Source organism: Dendropsophus ebraccatus, chromosome 3 (genome assembly GCF_027789765.1).
Source record: "Dendropsophus ebraccatus isolate aDenEbr1 chromosome 3, aDenEbr1.pat, whole genome shotgun sequence".
NCBI lineage: Eukaryota > Metazoa > Chordata > Amphibia > Anura > Hylidae > Dendropsophus > Dendropsophus ebraccatus.
Window position 1 is genome coordinate 117,039,667 of NC_091456.1, and position 20,219 is coordinate 117,059,885.

Consider the following 20,219-nt stretch of genomic DNA (forward strand, 5'->3'; position numbering starts at 1 on the left):
TGATGGCGGCATCACCGCTGACCATCTATGTTGACTCCTCAAAGGGGCCCAGTACCTGACAGATAGCAGACATTCACATCCACTCTGGCATCTGGCAACCCACAATAAAGGGTGGAATTCCACCGCTTGGGCACGTGAACCACCCCGAAATTTAGCCTGACACAGCATGGCAGTGAGAACACAGGGAATCATTAAAACACAGGTAGCATATGAACCACCCAAAAACTTAGCCTGACACCATGGAGATACAATAGATGAACAGACAGCCCTGCAAAATAGTCGAAGTTGAATTTGACTATTAGTTGAATTGAAGTTGATTTGATTTGGAAATTGAAATTGAAGATTAAAAAAAAGGCCATGAAGTGGTCTTAACGAGCAGCTGACTACTGCCTTTGAAACAGCTAAAAAATGAAAGGACGGCAGAGAACACCCGCAAGTTGACATCCACAGATTGTCTGGTTCGAAATGGACAGCACAAGGAGGATGCTAAATTAGGATTCACCATTTTCACAGTCTGTTTCTTCAACATTGCTAGTGCCTGAAAAGCAGACAGCTCTCCTCCTCCCCCCCTTAATAACTTGTCTTTTAAATTACTAGACGGACCAGTAGCTGACTACTGCCTTTAAGACAGCTAAAAAATTAAAGGACGGCAGAGAACACCCGCAAGTTGACATCCACAGATAATATGGTTCGAAATGGACAACATAAGGAGGCTAAATTAGGATCCACCATTTTCACTGTCTGTTGCTTTGAACAGTGGCGTGTATCTTGGAGATACAATAGATGACCAGACAGCACTGCAAAATAGCACTTGAAATGAAGTTGATTTGATTTGAAAATTTAAATTGAAGTGGCCTTTATCGGCCTTTAGATGAGGCAGGCGTGGAACCTCGCAAAAATTAGGCCTGACCCAGAAGAGTACCAAAGGGCAGCAACTGCCATGAGGTTCCTAAAAGCCTCTGTCTCTACCAGCCAATAGGGCAGCATCTCCAGGCTCAACAGTTTCCATATGTGCACAGGGCTTGTGCATGTGGGTGAGTTGCAGTGTATTTGCGCTTCCATTCAATGGTCTGTTGTAGGGACAGTTGAACGCTGCGCTTGGACACCTTGCTGAATGTGTGGAGCATAGTAGAGGTGAAGGGGTTAGTTTTAAAGGGGGTCGGGGGGACTGACAGCCAGCATGTGACACAGGGGAAGGAGCAGTGTTGTGACTTGCAGTAACTGAACGGCCACTTCTCCCCACCGCTGTTTTGAGTTTAAATTTGACTTTGAATTTGACTGTAGCAGTTGGGGTAACTTTCTCTACACCATGTGACTCACTCAACACTTCTCCCCACCGCTGATTTGAGTTTGACTTTGAATTTGACTGTAGCAGTTGGGGTAACTTTCCCTGGTTGAATTGCAGAAATGCGCACAGATGTGCTGCACCTTGGTGAGCAAGTTAGCCAAATTGGAGTAGGTTGTAAGGAACCGCAGCAACACTAGGTTGAAGACGTGGGCCAGGCATGGTACATGTGCCGAGTTGCAGAGCTGCCACCAGGTTTCGCCGGTTGTCACACACAACCAAGCTCACTGCTAATTACACAGGGTAATTAACAGTGAGCTTGGATATGGCTGCACTAAAAAATAAAGAAATAAAAAAATATACAGATCACACTAGTTTTTTGGAGGCTGTCGGGGCAGGAGGCCCTCCTGCCTGGGGCCTGGGCGGGGGGACTGAAAGAGCCAGCACATGACACAGGGGAAGGAGCAGGGGTGTGACTAACAGTCACTGAACGGCCTTGGTTCCACTGAGTGGGGTGTTTTGCACTTATATGCCTGCGCATGCTGGCAGTGGTTAGGCTTGTAGTGGTGTCTCTCCTGCTTATCCTGGCGTGTCACAGGTTGCACACTACAGTCCGTTAGTCATACACAGTTTCTTTAAAGAACCTCCAGACTTGCTAACATCTAGGCCTGGCCACGGGGGTTTGACTGTGAAACGGTTGCTGTTCTACTTGCTCTGGCCCTGCTTCTCCCTCTGCCCACTCCTCTTCCTCTTCCAACCGGTCCTGTGACTGACCTTGCCTCCCCCTCAGAAGCTAACTGTAAGTGCTGCTATATAGTGTATGCCACCCTCTTACACAGGGTAATTAGCAGTGAGCTTGTATATGGCTGCACTGAGAAATAAAGAAATAAGAACATATACTGGTCAGACAATTTTCGGAAGGTTGTCAAATACAATCTGTGGGTAAGTTCTGCTATATACCCATGCCACCCTTTTACACAGGGCAATTAGCAGTGAACTTGGATATGCTTTCACTGAGAAATACAGAAATCAGAAAATATACTGGTGGTCCCACTAGTTTTTTGGAGGCTGTGGTATACAATTTGTTGGTGACTGCAGCTATACACTGTATGACACCCCCTTACACAGGGCAATCAGTAGTGAGCTTGGATATGCCTTGACTAAGAATTACAGAAATCAGAAAATATACTGGTGGTCTCACTAGTCTTTTGTAGGCTGTGGTATACAATCTGTTGCTGACTGCAGCTATACACTGTATGACACCCCCTTACACAGGGCAATTAGCAGTGAGCTTGGGTATGGCTTCAGTAAGAAAAACAGAATTAGTTAAATATACTGGTGGTCATACTAGTATTTGTAGGCTGTCGTATAGAGTTTGTGTGTAAGTGGTGGTCTGTGGTCTATGACACCTGTTACACAGGACAATGAACAGTGAAGTTCTATGCAGGTGTACTACAAATCACAGCAATACAATGTACGACAGCAGCAGCACCAGCCACAAAATAATAAAAGAGTACTGAGCACTTCTTAGGGGTCTGTATGCAATACCTAGTGTCCCCTTTCTGTCAGCAGCCGATCACCACAGTGTGCTGCTGAAATCGTGGTAGCTGCACTGCAAGTCCCAGCCAGCAGTCAGTAATAATACAATTTAAAAACGATTTGAAGCCCTTACAAGGGCTGTTTTGTTCTTTTGCTAGTATTCCCTGCCTAAGGGAACGCTAATTCCCCCCCTAACGCTCTCCTTGACAAGCAGCAGCTCTGTCCCAAATATCTTCCAGCATGCATGTGAGCCAAAGCCTCGGCGGCCGAGATTTTTATATGGCAAGGTCATCTGATCTGGCCAACCAATTGCTGCTATCGACATGTATGGGTCCCACGTGATCGCAGGATGTACCAAAGAGTCTCCTGCATGTTGATTGGCTGAGAAATTGCACCGAAACTTACAGGAAATAGATGATGAGATTTTCTCAAGTATCGTGAGATGCTCGTCCGAGTAACGAGTACTATCAAGTACCCTAATACCCGAACGAGTACCAAGCTCAGACGACCATGTTCGCTCATAACTTCTCATTAGACATTGTGATGTTTTCGCTTTCTTTGTCATTTTCTTTATTCAGAAAAAAATGCCTTTTGACAGTGAGGGTCCTAGCCAGGCGATTATATCCATTAATGTATCAAATAGGTCAAAGTGGGTAGAGGGTTGAAGGATAGTCCCTTGGACAGAATTCTAATGTGGTCCTCAGTTAGTGTTTTCATTGAAAAATGTATTATACTTTCTGAGTTAACTAATCCACATTATACATAGCATGCCAACTAATCATTCTAACTCGAACTTTTATCCTTACAAGTCAAAAGTTCCAGCCTTGGACGATTTCCAATTCGCCATGGAGAGAGAACTCTGCAAACTTTTCGATATAACTAAATCGTCATCAGCTTCATCCAATATTACCTCCAGAGAACGTGAAGCCATACGTGACCTTAAAAATAATCTACAGTTAATTATAGAAATGGCGGACAAGGAGGGAAAAATAGTGTTGTGAACAGAGATTTGTATTTGCGGGGGATCCTACCCAGTACTTCAAACCCCCCTTGTGCACAGTGGTGGGACCGGGGGTGGCTTTGGGTATACTGCGGAATAGAGACGTGGCAGGTCTCGTCCCCGAGTGCCCCAGGGTCGCCACCTTCTATGGACTCCCCAAGGTGCATAAGGAGGTCTTACCCCCACCCCTTCGCCCAATAATATCGGGGGTGGGCTCATTAGGAGAAAAAATGTGTGAATGGGTTGACAACCTCTTAGAACCCTTAGTACAACGGGTACCTGGCTATCTTCAAGACAGTGGCACAGTTATGAGAGTTTTCGATAAATTCAAATGGTCTAGGGGAAATATTTGGCTTAGCTGCGATATAACAGCGTTGTACTTGTCCATACCCCACCATCAGGCCTTAGAGGCCCTGGCTTATCACTTATACAGATATAGTAATTATAGCTGTGAGCTGAAAGAATATATTTTGGATGTAACATCTTTCCTCCTCAAACATAATTATTTTTCTTTAACAATGAATTCTTTTTACAAATTAGGGGGGCAAAATTTTCACCCACTCTTGCTGGACTTTTTGTTGCATGGTGGGAGGAGAAATTCATATTTTCTAATTCCAACCCATTCTCCCCTGCCATACGGTGGTATGGTCGCTTTATCAATGACGTGCTCATCGTATGGCAGGGGGGAGAAGCAGAGATGACGGATTTTCTTGAAAACTGTAATGCCAATGACAACAATTTGAAATTTACTCACACAGCACATGCAACATGCATTTCTTTTCTTGACATTACTTTGGAGGCTGACACGAAAACAGGCACAGTTCACACCTGTTTCGCAAGCCTACTGCGGGAAACACGATCCTGCATGCAGAGAGTAATCATCCCCTGCATACAGTGAAGGCTTTACCAGAGGGTGAGCTCACACGTATCAAGCGAGCCTGCTCTCAACCAGAAACATACTTATTTCAATCCGAGGAAGCTTGCACACGCATGAGAAAAAGGGGCTGTAAAAAACATCACTTGGAAAGAGCACAGAAGATAGTACAAACCAAAAATAGATCAGACCTATTAAAGACAAATGAACACAAGGAAAAAACAACATCACAGACATCACAGATACCAATTACATTCTTTACTCGCTTTTTATTGGAATATAAAGAAATTACAAAAATCTTATAACGTAATGTTAATATACTGAGACAAGATGCATTGCTCAGCGAAATAATAGACAGAGGAATACGTTGTGTAGCACTCAGGGAATGTACTTTACGGGATGATCTATCCCCCAGTACCCTACCCTCATTGGAAACTAACACAAATGCAGGGAGGAAACCTAAAGGCAATTATAAGTGTGGTTTATCCCATTTGCAATATGTGCCAGTACAGCAAAAATATAAAAAGAATACACCAACAATGATTTCCCCAAAAAATTCAACATCACAGATTTATTATTTGTGAAACTGATCCTGTTATATACATAGAGGAATGTGAAATGTGCAGGTTAAGGCTATGTTCACACTATGTATCTGTGCGGCTGTATTTTTTATGCGGTTGGAAATGTGCGGCTGAAACTACGGCCGTGGGAAAAAATAGACATGCGTCTGAAAACATACGGTCATTTACTTGGAAATCTGGTTCAACTAAAAATAACAAATAAAATCTTTAGAAAGTGATGCAAACACCTCTGGATGCATCTGGGAAAGCAGGGAAACAGTTTACATGAATCGCTATTACTGGGGTTTGCAATCCTCTGCAGTAATGCCGATGCCTCTCATGGTTAATATATTTAAATAATAAAACACATTTTCGTTGTATTAAAGTCCCTTTCGTTGTTCAATAATTAAATTTAAACTAATCCATCATTTTGCAATTAAATATACTGTTAAAATAAATATATATATATATATATAAATAAATGTATATTTATATATTTATTTATTTTTTGACAGTATATTTAATTGCACAATGATGGATTCATTTAAATTAAATAATTGAACAACAAAACTGATTTTATTACAACCAAAATGTGTTTTATTAATTAAATATTAATTAGTACAGGAAGCTCCATTAAGCCATTTATTTATATTGCCGGCAATAGAGCAATCTGTACTAATCATCACTTTACTTTAATTAAAACATCAAAATGTTTCTTCTAATTATGTTATCACAATAGCATTATTGGAAGAAACATTTTGAATTATATGTGCGCTCAGCTGATTGGCTGATCGGCTGAGCGCACATATAAAGAGCCGGTCCGCAGCACAGTGACTTCATTGTGCTGCGGACCAGCGAAGAGGACACATCGGGGTGAGTATAAAGCTCTCCCCACCCCCTCCCCAGCACTGCACCCATCCCAGTAAGGAAGGGGGGTCACTTAACCCCTTCCTTGCTGGGATGGGTGCAGTCTGACATCAGTCTGGCCCCCAAGGGGTTAAGGGGGATGCAATACATACTCCCTTAACCCCTTGGGGGCCAGACTGTAAGCAGCGATCTGTAAAGATGCTGCATACTGTAAGGTGCACAACACCGCTCACAATGATGGGTGTTGTGCTCCTGTTTGTGTGTTTTTGTGTGTTTCTCCCTTTTTGTTTTTCAGATATCGGTATCCTGGGGATTACGTCGGATTCGGTGGACTACGTCGATGACCAGCGGTTGTTTGGTGTGTTTTTTTTTAATAAAATGGACAATGAGGGGTGTGGGGCTGGTAACAAAAATAGGGGGGACCCTATGCGTTTTTTTTTTTAAATAAATAATTTATTATTTATTTATTATTTATTATTTATTGCACAATGATGGATTCGTTAGAATTAAATTATTGAACAACGAAAGGGACTTTATTACAAAGAAAATGTGTTTTATTAATTTAATATATTAACTATTAGAGGCATCGGCATTATTGCCGGCTATTTTTTAAGTACTCCGTACGGACCGCCTGTCAATCCACGACCGTGAATTTGCACAGTTCCAGCCGCAAACAATGGTCTTGTTCATTTTTTACGGGTCCGTTTACGAAAGAGAATTAGTGAACACATAACAGATATAAAAAAAAAAAACAATAATCTTAGCTGCTCTGGAGTCACTGTCATATTTTTTTTTTTTTTAGTCCAGGCGATTTTAAGAAACTTTGTAATTGAGTTTATTAGCCAAATATGCCATTACCTGCATTTAAAAAGCCTTTTCCCAGGTCCCTCCTCGTTTCCATCCACTGCAAAAAATCTGAAAATTGTGACTTGTTGCATGAGTCACACTCAGTTTGGTCCTATAGAGAGGGGAGGGGGGAGGAGGAAGGAGGGAGTTAGCCGGCAGCAGAAATCTGAGAACAAAGGGATTACAGGCAGGAGCTGGGTGACAGCTGTAATCAGAGGTCAGAGAGGTCAGTGCTGATGATCAGAGGAGATAGCCACCTACGGGGCTGTATGGGGTGTCATTTTTTTTTCCGCCATGATCTCTAGTTTTTATTAATACCATATTTATGAAGATCGGACATTTTGATCACTTTTTATTAATTTTTCTTAATATATAATGTAACATAAAATCGGAAATCCGCGCACTTTTCCCCCTCTTTTCGTGTACGCCGTTCACCGTTCGCAATGACACTTGTTCTATTTTAATAGATCGAACAATCACGCACGCTACGGTATATTATATGTTTATTTATTTATTTTTATATGTTTTATTTATATAATGGGATGGGGGGATGATTTAAGCTTTTATTGGGCGAGGGGTTTGGGGGCAGTGTGTTAGTGATTTTTCACTTTTTTTTACACATTTTAATTTCCTTTGGGGACTTGTACATACATAACTTTGATTTTTACACTGATCACTGCTATGCCATAGGCATAGCATTGATCAGTGTTATTGGCGCTCTGCTCATTGAGCCTGCCTGTGCAGACCAGAGCGCCGATCGGACCGCACGGAGGCAGGTGAAAGACCTCCGGCGGTCCGTTTTAACGATCGGGACCCCCGCAGTCTGACTCCCCCTGTCACTTACACTTAAACGCCGCGGCCGCGTCGCGGCGTTTAAGGAGTTAATGTCACGCTGTAGCGTGTCATTAACGGTGAGGTGTCGGCTGCTGATTGCAGCCGCCCCCACCTGCTATGAAGCGCGCTCCGCTCCGGAGCACGCTTCATAGCTCAGGACGTACCGGTACGTCCATGGTCGTCTGGGGACAGACTTCCAGGACGTACCGGTACGTCCTAGGTCGCCTAGGGGTTAAAAACACAGAAAGGATCTGTTCACACAATGTTGAAATTGAGTGGATGGCCGCCATATAACAGTAAATGTAGAAATATGTAGAAGACGGCACTTCCGTGGCGGTGGTGCTCGAGGTGAGAAAAATGTTCAGATATTAGGAAGAGCCCGGCACTCACCATGTAGATTATGCTTCTTTATTGTAGTGTAGCAAACATATGGTACAAGGACGCGTTTCGGCCAAGCATGGCCTTCATCAGCTTAGGGGTGTACACCCCTAAGCTGATGAAGGCCATGCTTGGCCGAAACGCGTCCTTGTACCATATGTTTGCTACACTACAATAAAGAAGCATAATCTACTTGGTGAGCGCCGGGCTCTTCCTAATATATAACAGTAAATAACTGCCATTATTTCAATACAACAGCCGTTGTTTTAAAATAACAGAAAATATTTGCCATTAAATGGCGGCCATCCACTCAATTTCAACATTGTGTGAACGGAGCCTTTCTGTGTTTTCAATCCACTCCTGGTTTTGGTTGCAATATGAGGACCACAATACTGACTGAAATATACGTAGTGTGAACCCAGCATAAGGCTATGTTCACACTGCATATGTTTCCGTCCATAGTGCAAAACGCGAATATACGCACGTAGTTTTGAGGTTGATGCGTTCGCTTGGAAGTATACGATATACACCCGCACAATGCATACTACGTATGAGCTTACGGCCGGATCGTATACGGCGCCGTGAAAAATGAACAAGACCATTGTTTGAGGACGGAAATGTTGAAACTCACGGCCGTGGATTTTAGTGCGGTCCCGTACGAAGTACTTATTTCAGCCAAATTGAACTTGATTTTTCGATCCAAAAGGTTCTGTGAGTTTTATTGGGCTAGGCGAAGATTTCCAAGTAAATGACCTGTTTCAGATCGCTATGAAACAAGCTAGGGAAGCATAACTGTACTACGGGCGTATGTTCGCGGTTCATACGCATCCGGCCGCATGTCGATTTTTCCCACGCCCGTAGTTTCAGCATGTACGGCGGCGTACGAACTACGGCCGCACTCATATGCAGTGTGAACATAGCTTAAAAATGCATTTTTCGGCTAATAAACCCTATGACAAAGTTTCTTAAAATCGCCTGTACTGTACAGTGACACTTTAAGTACATCACAGGGATGTCTCCTCTTTTTCTTTCTAAGGTATCAAACAGATACACAGGGGGAGATCGGCAGAAACAACTCCTTAATAAGGAAGCCAAATGCATTTTTAAATTAAACACCAGGATCCCCCTTGGTTTGAATTATAAGAACGACCTTCTTTACCACTATATACATTAATTCTTTTTTTGGTGATTATTTATTTATTATTTTTATTATTATAATTTTTGCTTCATTATGATTTCTGTTTATTATTGCATATCATCATTCATTGTGCTATGCACATATTGACCAATTAATCATGTCACACGAGTTTCACACACGAGAGTACATGCAAAAACTTACTAATTTCTACCTCTATATTGTATCATGCACCTAACAATGATTGTTACATATATATGTCATGATTTTACATGTAACTTCTAGCTTTAGACACATTACGCACCATCTGTTATTGTCAATTTACAATAAACCTTGTCTCCATTCATATTTAGCAATACACACTACTGTTCACACTATGCGTTATTCATATCTATTTACTAATCTATAACTAATGAATGCAATACGTAACATGATGTAAATAGAACACTCTCTGTTCCTTCCAGATTCTCCATCTGCGGATACATGTCCACATTGGGCAGAACATAATATGTAATATAAGGTCCATATACCAATGTGAACAGGCCGCTAGATCGCAGATGTAGTGCTAACATATAGTCTAATCGCTAATTGCATTTACCTGCTTCATTGGCAACACTTGTACTGTGAATGCTATCATTGGCTGTAACTTTCTTTTAAACATGTGCTTGTATGCTAACCATTAGATCATGACTAAGCGGCCATGCACGAAATGCGTCGATCTTACCAAACAGCATGGCTTGCATTGCCGATTTTAACAATATGTTTTAGGCTATGTTCACACTATGTATATTTGAGGCTGTATGTTTTAGGCTGTATAGCAACCAAAACAAGGAGTGGATTGAAAACACAGAAAGGCTCTGTTCACATAATGTTGTAATTGAGTGGATGGACGTCATTTAATGGCAAATATTTGCTGTTATCTTAAAACAACAGCTGTTATATTGAAATAATGGAAGTTATTTACAGTTAATATGGCAGTTATATGGCGGCCATCCACTCAATTTCAACATTGTGTGAACAGATCCTTTCTGTGTTTTCAATCCACTCTTGGTTTTGGTTGCTATGAGGACCTGACATGAGGACCAAATACAGCCTCAAATATACATAGTGTGAACCCAGCCTTAAAGCGTAACTGTCATTTCAGGGTCATTTTTCTGAAAACATTAAATATCAACAGTACAAGCGATTTTAAGAAATTCTGTAATAGGTTTTATGTACTAAAAGAGTTTCTTTCTGTACTGAAAAAGCAATCTCCCAGCCTCCCCTCACCTCAAAAGAAGCAGGATTTCTGTGTCCATTATGTGGCTATATAGAGGGGAGGGGCTGTTAGGAGTGACTGAGCACGGAGGATTTCTGCACAGCACAACACCCTGCAATCTTCTCTCAGTAAGATCATAGATAAGCACTGACCTTTCTGACCCCAGAATCCTGCCGTTTAGGTGCCCAGAGAGTCTACAAACAGCTGAACTTCATGTCACCTCTTCCTGCTCCCTCATCTCCCTCAGCCCCTCCCCCCTTCATAGGCTTACAATGGAGAGAGCAGAGCCCGTCTTCACTGTCTTTTCTATAATGAAGACGTGTTTGCCTGATAATGCACAGATAAGAAGTCAGGGGGGAGGCTGGGAGATTGCTTCTTAAGTACAGAAGGAGGCTTTTTTGGCTGATGAAACCTATTACAGAGTTTCTTAAAATCGCTTATACTACTGATTTCTGCAATAAAAAAAAAAACATGACAGTTACGCTTTAATAAGGTTTATTGATTTTTAAACCTATTTTGGAGTGCCGGAACCACACATTCTTCAACTTCACTACTTCCATTGGCAGTCGGCCACCGCAGGAACCGTGCATCCTCTTGAATGTACTGAGACCTGTAGAAGATTGAAAAGATGAGCTAATTTCAACCTATGCTATTTTGTTAAAATTCCTTGTGGTTGCCTAGAAGGCGAAAATGAAATGCCATGCCAATGCCACGGTAATAAAGTGAGTAGGCTGCTAGCTAAGTTGATGAGGGGTAGAAGGACGCAAACTCATGTAGTAGCACTAAAATATCTTCAGAGAATTATCCATACTCACCCTCAGCAAATTAACACCATTTTAGGGGACCTCGGACCTCTTCCTGGGACCTCTATCTACCTTTCTGCATGATCTTAAAGGGGTTGTCCAACGAAAAATCTTTTTATTTCAAAGCAACTGGTGTCCGAAAGTTATATAGATTTGTAATTTACTTCTATTTAAAAAATCTCAAGTCCTCCCATACTTATAAGCTACTATGTGTCCTGCAGGAAGTGTTACATAGTTACATAGTTACATAGTTACATAGTTACATAGTTAATACGGTTGAAAAAAGACACATGTCCATCAAGTTCAACCAAGGAGGGGATGGATACAGGGAAGGGGGAGGGGTGATAAGTTCTATACATATGCATCTATATTATTTTGGTCTAAGAACTTGTCTAGCCCTGTTTTGAAGCCCTCTACTGTTTTTGCTGTGACCAGATCCTGTGGTAGACTGTTCCACAGATTCACAGTTCTCATGGTAAAGAAGGCTTGTCGCCTCCGGAGATTGAACCTTTTTTTCTCCAGGCGGAGGCAGTGCCCTCTTGTCCTTTGAGGGGGTTTTACCTGGAACATCTTTTCCCCATATCTCTTGTAGGGGCCATTTATATATTTAAATAAGTTAATCATGTCTCCCCTTAAACGTCTCTTCTCCAGACTAAACAAATGTAATTCTTTTAATCTCTCCTCATAACTAAGATGCTCCATTCCCCTTATTAGTTTAGTTGCCCGTCTTTGTACCCTCTCCAGCTCTAGAACATCCTTTTTATGAATCGGGTTCCAAAACTGGACGGCATACTCCAGATGGGGCCGCACCAAAGCTTTATAAAGCGGTAATATTATATCCCTGTCCCGAGAGTCCATGCCTGTTTTAATGCATGACAATATCCTACTGGCCTTAGAAGCAGCTGACTGACATTGTGTACTGTTCTGTAGTCTATTATCTACAAGTACACCCAGATCCTTCTCCATCAGTGACTCTCCCAGAGTAACTCCCCCCAGGACATATGATGCATGCGGGTTATTAGTACCCAGGTGCATAACTTTACATTTATCCACATTGAACCTCATTTGCCAAGTGGACGCCCAAACACTCAGAGTGTCTAAGTCATCCTGTAACATCTGCACATCCTCCATAGACTGTACTGTACTACAAAGCTTGGTGTCATCTGCAAAGATAGAAACATTGCTGTTAATTCCATTCTCAATATCATTAATAAACAAGTTAAACAGAAGAGGGCCCAGTACTGACCCTTGGGGTACACCACTTATTACCGGGGACCATTCGGAGTAGGAATCATTGACCACCACTCTCTGGGTACGATTATTAAGCCAGTTTTCAATCCAGTTACACATTAAATTTTCCAAACCAATAGACTTTAACTTACCCATCAGACGTCCATGAGGAACTGTGTCAAACGCTTTTGCAAAATCCAGGTACACTATATCCACAGCCGCGCCCCCATCCAGGCTTCTACTTACCTCTTCATAGAAACATATTAGGTTGGTTTGACAGCTTCTGTCCTTAGTAAAACCATGCTGGTTATCACTTATAATACTATTAGCCACTACATATTCCTGGATGTAGTCCCTTATAAGCCCCTCAAATAGTTTCCCCACAATGGACGTTAAGCTTACAGGTCTGTAGTTACCTGGGGAAGTTCGAGAGCCCTTTTTGAAGATCGGCATTACATTTGCCTTACGCCAGTCCCTCGGCACAATACCAGTAAGCAAAGAATCACGGAATATTTCATACAAGGGTAGTGAAATTACAGAACTGAGTTCCCTAAGAACTCTGGGGTGCAATCCATCAGGCCCTGGAGCTTTGGTTACATTGAGTTTGTTTAATTTATCTTGGACCATATCTATAGTAAACCAGTTCAGTACATTACATGTGTTAGCAGCACTGGCCCCACCCACCTCAGTACTGGCCCCACCCACCACAGCTCCATCCTCTTTTGTATATACAGAACTGAAGAACCCATTAAGTAACTCAGCTTTCTCCTGATCCCCAGTTATTACCTTCCCGTCGCCATTATTTAGGGGTCCTACATGCTCTGACCTTGGTTTTTTTGCATTAATATATTTGAAGAATTTTTTGGGGTTTCTTTTGCTTTCTATAGCTACCTGCCTTTCATTGTGAATTTTTGCTGCTTTTATTACATTTTTACAGGTTTTGTTGACTTCTTTGTAATGTTTAAATGCTACAGCTGACCCCTCTGATTTATATTTTTTGAATGCCCCTTTTTTCTCATTTATAGCCCTTCTAACCTCGGTTGTAAGCCATGTGGGATTGGATTTTAACCGTTTATATTTGTTACCCATAGGAATATATTTGGCAGTACAGTTATTTAATGTGGATTTGAAGATTTCCCATTTATTAGCTGTATCCGTATGTGACAGCAGCCGCTCCCAGTCTATGCCCTGAAGTTCTGCCCTTAACCCAGGAAAATTGGCCCTTTTAAAATTAAGAGTTTTTGCCCTCCCAACATGTTTTTCTTTTCTACACTTTAAGCTAAAAGTCACTATATTGTGGTCACTATTACCCAGGTGTTCATGGACAGTGACATCCCCAACCAGCTCAGCGTTGTTAGAAATAACCAGATCCAACAAGGCATCACTTCTAGTCGGCTCCTCCACAAACTGGCCCAGAAAATTATCCTGCAGGAGGTTAAGAAATTCCCTCCCCTTTGTGGTTTTAGCTGAACCGTGACCCCAATCTATATCTGGGTAGTTGAGGTCCCCCATTATCACTACTGTTCCCTCCCGGGCAGCCCGCTCTATTTGTCTATTCAACTGGCCATCTACCTCCTCAGTAATGTTGGGGGGTCTATAGATTACACCAAGAATATTTTTTTTACTCTTTGCCTCCTTCTGTAGTTCTACCCACAATGCTTCCACATCATCACAGTCATCGCCCACTATTGCATCTTTTACACTCACTTTAATATCATTTCTGACATACAGACATACTCCTCCTCCCCTTCTGCCCACCCGGTCCCTTCTGAACAACGTAAATCCCTGAATATTGACAGCCCAGTCATGTGAGGAGTCCAGCCATGTCTCAGTCACACCAACCACATCAATGGACTCCTCCAGAACCAAGGCCTCCAGCTCCCCCATCTTGCTGGCTAGACTTCTGGCATTAGTAACCATACACTTAATATTACCATTGAGTTTAACCGCTTCATTATAAGAAATGGGAATTATTACTGTGCTGTGGCCACAATCATCCTCACTGTTCATCCGCAACATATGGATCTCCCTATGCACTGCTCTTATCCTGCCCCCACAGGACCCTTCTCCTCCCTCCTCATTGTTCTGTCCCCTCTCTAACCTATCCACCACTATATTACACACTACATTGTCCTCCCTCCACATCCCTAGTTTAAAAACCCCTCCACCCCTTCTAGGATTCTCTCCCCCAGCACAGCGGACCCCCTTCCATTAAGGTGCAAATTATCTGCGGAAAACAGTTTGTACCCCAATGAAAAGTCAGCCCAGTGCTCTAAAAACCCAAACCCTTCTTCTCTACACCACGACTTGAGCCATGCATTTAACTCCCTAAGCTCCCGCTGTCTTTCCTGCGATGCGCATGGCACAGGCAGTATTCCAGAGAATACCACCTTGGAGGTCCTCCCCTTCAACTTAGCACCTAGTTCTCTAAAATTATTTTTAATAGACCTCCACCTACCTTGTATCCTGTCATTGGTTCCCACATGGACCACGACAGCTGGGTCATCCCCAGCCCCCCCAAGTAATTTATCCACCCTTTCCACCACATGCCGAACCCTGGCACCAGGGAGACAGCAAACCATTCGGTTGAGGCGGTCTTGGCGACAAATTATTCTATCCGTCTTCCTGATTATAGAATCCCCTACAACCACTAGCTGTCTAGGCCTACCTACAATACCATTCCGCCCACTACTAGTTGGACTGTTCCCCCGGCTGTTAGAGAGAACAGGTTCCACTAGAGCTGCCATTTCTGACACGGATGCCCTTGCATCATCACCTAACTTGGCAATTTTGCTTGGGCATATAGTAGGAGAAGTGGCCTTCCTTTTCTTGGATCCCTTACTGGTCCCTCTAACTACATTAACCCAGCTACTTACTTGGGCCTCTTGATCTATATCACCACCCTCCATCTCTAACCCACTAACTTCCTGCTCAGTGAGCCGAAGTTCCCTCTCAAGGTGGCCAAGTTCCCTCAGTGTTGCAATATGCTTCTCCAGATCTCTAACTCGAGCTTCTAGATGGGCAACATGCTCACATCTGTCACAGCGGTACTCACCCTGGAACACCTGCTCCAGTTGTGCGTACATGCGGCAGACTGCGCACTGAATGAATCCTTCCATCTCGCTAGCCATCATCCTCAGTGCAACAAAAACAGCGAAAAAGAAAGAGATTTAGCACTTACCAGAACTTGTAACTCCTTCTTTCAACTCCTTTTTTAAACTCCACTTATTTTCAACCACTTGTCAGCAAGCACAGTGAGCAAGCACCGAGACAGGAACTGTCCAGAACAGTAGCAAATCCCCATAGAAAACCTCTCCTGCTCAGGACAGTTCCTGACTCTGCCAGAGATGTCAGCAGAGAGCACTGTGTCTGAATGTAAATAAACAACATTTCCTGCAGGACACATAGTAGCTTATAAGTATGGGAAGACTTGAGATTTTTGAATAGAAGTAATTTACAAATCTATAAACTTTCTGACACCAGTTGATTTGAAAGAAATAAAATTTCACTGGACAACCCCTTTAACCTCTATCTGGGACCTCTATCTACCTTTCTGCATGATCTTAACCTGCCTTCCCTATCAGAAGAGCAGCAAGAAATTTAAAATTCAGATATTTCAGAGGCAGAAGTTCAGCAAGCGATAAAAGCAGCTCATTATGGCAAGGCCCCTGGGCCTGGCGGTCATACGGAAGATTTTCTTAAAGCCCTTAAAGAACAAATAACACCAAGTCTTACTAGCCACTTCAGTGACATGTTCTCTACTGGTACCATGCCTGTTGGGGCCAAACTTGCATACTGTACATCAGAGTCCTCCCCAAAGCAGGAAAACACCTGTTAGATCCAGGATCTAATAGGCCCATATCTTTAACCCCTAGACGACCCTGGACGTACAGTTATGTCATGGAAGTCTGTCACCAGATGACACAGGACGTAACTGTACGTCCTGGGTGTTCTCCAGAGCGGAGTTTGCTTCATAGCAGGTGGGGGGCACCTCACCGTTAATGACAGGCTGCAGCGATCACGCTGCAGCGTGTCATTAACTCCTTAAACGTCGCGATCGCCGCAACATTTAAGTGTAAGTGACAGGGGGAGTCCCCTGCCACTTACCGACCGGGTCCCGATTGTTGAAACGGACCACCGGAGGTCTCCCACCTGCCTCCGTCCGATCTGATTCACTGAGCCTGCACAGGCAGGCTCAATGAGCTCAATGAGCAGATCGCCGACCACGCTGATCAATGCTATGCCTATGGCATAGCAATGATCAGTGTGTACAATCAAACAAATGTATGTAAAAGTCCCCCAAAGGGACTTCAAATGTGTAAAAAAAAAGACGTTAAAAACACTATTACACTACCCCAAAGCCCCTCCCCCCCAAAAAGTTGAAATCACCCCCCCATCCCATTATATAAATAAAACATATAAAAATATATAAATAAACATATAATATACTGTAGCGTGTGTAATTGTCCGATCTATTAAAATATAACAAGCATCATTGTGAACGGCGAACGCGTACACAAAAAAGAGGGAAAAAAGATTACCGATTTAATGTTACATTATATATAAAAAAAAATAATAAAAAGTGATCAAAATGTCCAATCTTCACAAATATGGTATTAATAAAAACTAGAGATCATGGTGAAAAAAATAACACCCCACATAGCCTCATAGGTAAAGAAATAAAACTGTTATAAGCGTCACAATATGCCCATTTTATTAATAATTAATTGCCAAAAAAAAGGATTTCATTAAAAATATATATATAACATTAGAGAATCAGTGTAACCTGCATGTGGTTGTGTTCGGGCTGATCTATATAATAAGGATGTCATGTTGCTTTTACCATATAGTGCATAACGTAGACACAGGAACCCCCCAAACGTTACCATATTGCATTCTTTTTTACGATTTCACCAATTTATATCTTCATAAATAATAACTTTGGAATTCCATCATACATGTTATGGTAGAATGAAAGACGCCATTACAGCGCAACAGTACAGTACAACTATTACTGTAAAAAACAAGCCCTTACATGGCCTGTAGATAGAAAACTGAAAGTGCTAGAGCTCTTAGAAGGGGAGGAGATAAAACGAAAACACTAAGATCAAAATTTGCACAGTCCACTGGGTCATTTTGGGCCTGGTCCTCAAAGGGTTAAATAATAATGATGCTATGCACTGGGGTTCTGGTGGGCTTTGGTACACTTGGGCACTTGTCACAGAATCCAGGAGTGGTGTTGGATCCCAACCCCAGAAACCTGGGCACTGAGCTTGAAAAGGGGTAGCCAAAGTGTAAGGTGTAGGTGCAGGTAGGATAGCGTCCAGCACTTAACCAGGGTAACCTTTTTAATCAGATAGACTTCAGCTTGAGGTGACAGGAGTGATAAATAAGAAGAGAAGGAGTTGAGGTAGCTTGAAGTAGGTATAGAGACTGTCTTAAAGGCCTTACCCAAGCTGTATTTTACTTTGCCTGGATAGTTTAGAAGTAGTGTTGAAGAGTATGACGTATACTGGTACTCACATTTAGATTAGTACCAGTTTCTATCTTACCACCTTCTGTCTACACAGTCTCAGTAACCGCCATATGAGGTAGTACGAGCCCCAGACCTTTACAACAGGGTGTAACTTTCCGCTATTTGTCTTACTGGGGATGAGTTCCTTGCTTTGGTAACTGTCCTGAGAATACAGGAGACAGGTCCCTGGCGTGGACAAGGTTTTCCCTAGAGTTTTATTTTTTGTCCTTGAGAGAAGTGGCAGGACTTTCTGCGGTGCATGATGCCCCCCATGAAGGGTTTTGTTTGCCCATTATTGTGCCGCAGGGGGACATATGGGAAGATGACATTCTGAATGTTAAAGTGTTTACTCTAATGCTGCGTTTATACGGAGCGATAATTCGCCCAATCGATCGTTTATCTATTTTGAAGCAACGATTTGGTTTTTATAACGATCAGCGTTTAGACGAATAAATCATTAGAAAAATCTTTAGAAAATTCGTAAGAAAAATCGTTATTGCGATCGTTTTTAAAATCGCTTCAGCCCAGCTTTTACATAGGGTGAATCTTTGAAAGACTGTTTACACAAAGCGATCTGCGATTTTTAGTGAACAACGAAAGACGATTTGAGAACATGTTGAAAGATCAAAGTGAACAATTTTTCACTCACCGCTTGATCGTTCTCTGTGACGGAACAATTATCGCCCAAATGCGATCGCTATTGCGAAAATTCAAACGATAATCGTTCCGTGTAAACGCAGCATTAGTCTCATCAGTGGCACAAGCTTCCCTCCCTTGATTGATATTTTTTGCTTTTTAATTAACTCACTGCCTCTGTGTGTGTGTGTGGGGGGGGGGTGTTTGCTATATACTCTATTGGGGAGAAGTTATGCTGGTTCGATTAATCTCTTAACGAAGCATGACGGGTATACACGGGTATGCGGCCGTTAAGGGGAAGCAGAGGGGGCTCCCGACGTGAGCCCTCTCTGCAGCCCGCGGTCCCCGGTTGCTACAGTATGTGCAGCCAGGAACCGCAGGTATTAGCGGCCAATCGCGGCTGGCTAATTAACTATTCAAATGCAGCTGTCAAAGCTGACAGCTGCATTTGAATACTGTATGTGGCCCCTATCCCTGGTGTCTAGTGGGGAATCTCCCCCCCGCGATGCGATCGCGGAGGCGAGATCCAATCTAATGAGCCGGCCGGGGCTCAGCGTCGGAATGACGCTGATCCCGGCTCGGCAATCTATGTAGATGGTCTGCAGCAGACCATTATAATAGAGCAACGATCTGATGGATCGGTGCTGTTATATACAGTGGGGAAAAAAAGTTTTTAGTCAGTCACCAATAGTGCAAGTTCTCCCACTTAAAAAGATGAGAGGTGTTTATAATTTACATCATAGGTAAACCTCAACTATGAGAGACAAAATGAGAAAACAAATCTCGAAAATCACATTGTCTGATTTTGTCACATTTGTAAGAATTTATTTGCAAATTTTGTTGGAAAATAAGTATTTGGTCACCTACAAACAATCAAGATTTCTGGCTCTCACAGACCTGTAACTTCTTCTTTAAGAGTCTCCTCTTTCTTCCACTCATTACCTGTAGTAATGGCACCTGTTTTAAACTTGTTATCAGTATAAAAACACCTGTGCACACCCTCAAACAGTCAGACTCCAAACTCCACTATGGTGAAGACCAAAGAGCTGTCAAAGGACACCAGAAACAAAATTGTAGCCCTGCACCAGGCTGAGAAGACTGAATATGCAATAGGCAACCAGCTTGGAGTGAAGAAATCAACTGTGGAAGCAATAATTTGAAAATGGAAGACATACAAGACCACTGATAACCTCCCTTGATCTGGGGCTTCACGCAAAATCTCACCCTGTGATCACAAGAACGGTGAGCAAAGCCTACCATGAGTAACACACTACGCCGCCAGGGACTCAGATCCTGCAGTGCCAGACGTGTCCCACTGCTTAAGCCAGTACATGTCCGGGCCCGTCTGAAGTTTGCTAGAGAGCATTTGGATGATCCAGAAGAGTATTAGGAGAATGTCCTATGGTCTGTTGAAACCAAAGTGCAACTGTTTGGTAGAAACACAACTTGTCGTGTTTGG

General features: G+C 42.6%; 1 protein-coding gene across 6 annotated transcripts in view; it reads left to right on the plus strand.

Moving 5' to 3' along the window:
* The window catches only part of SEMA6B (semaphorin 6B), a 683,939-nt gene that overhangs the window by 453,389 nt on the left and 210,331 nt on the right, over positions 1-20,219 (plus strand). The gene's annotated exons all lie outside the window — the stretch shown is intronic.